This window comes from Armigeres subalbatus, chromosome 3 (assembly GCF_024139115.2).
Source record: "Armigeres subalbatus isolate Guangzhou_Male chromosome 3, GZ_Asu_2, whole genome shotgun sequence".
Taxonomy (NCBI): Eukaryota; Metazoa; Arthropoda; class Insecta; order Diptera; family Culicidae; genus Armigeres; species Armigeres subalbatus.
In genome coordinates this window covers 100,029,683-100,030,051 of record NC_085141.1, presented here as the reverse complement: position 1 = coordinate 100,030,051, position 369 = coordinate 100,029,683, and positions in this window count along the sequence as shown.

Genomic DNA, 369 nt, shown 5'->3' with positions numbered 1-369 from the left:
TTTGATCCCACTAAACCAGTACATGAACAGGTGCTTTCCTACTAAGCTACGAAGGACCTTCGTCGTCTCTCCGCAGCTTAGCGGGTACTGATGACAAATTCACGCACCTGGCACGTAGCGAACTCTCAATACATTCTCAGAACTAACTCTCTCATATGTGGTTTTGTACAATGCCAACTAAGTAGGATGCGTGTTTAGTATTGTCTGGATCCTACACATTTGCTTCATCAGCAACTGCGCTTGATGAAGTAGGATGTGTGAGATTGTGCCAGTTGGTCGTCAGATCCCAACCTGACCACCTAAGCGAAGAGAGATCGCCACTCGAGTTCAGTACATTCAAAAGTTATTTTGTCTATGTTCCGGGTGTTG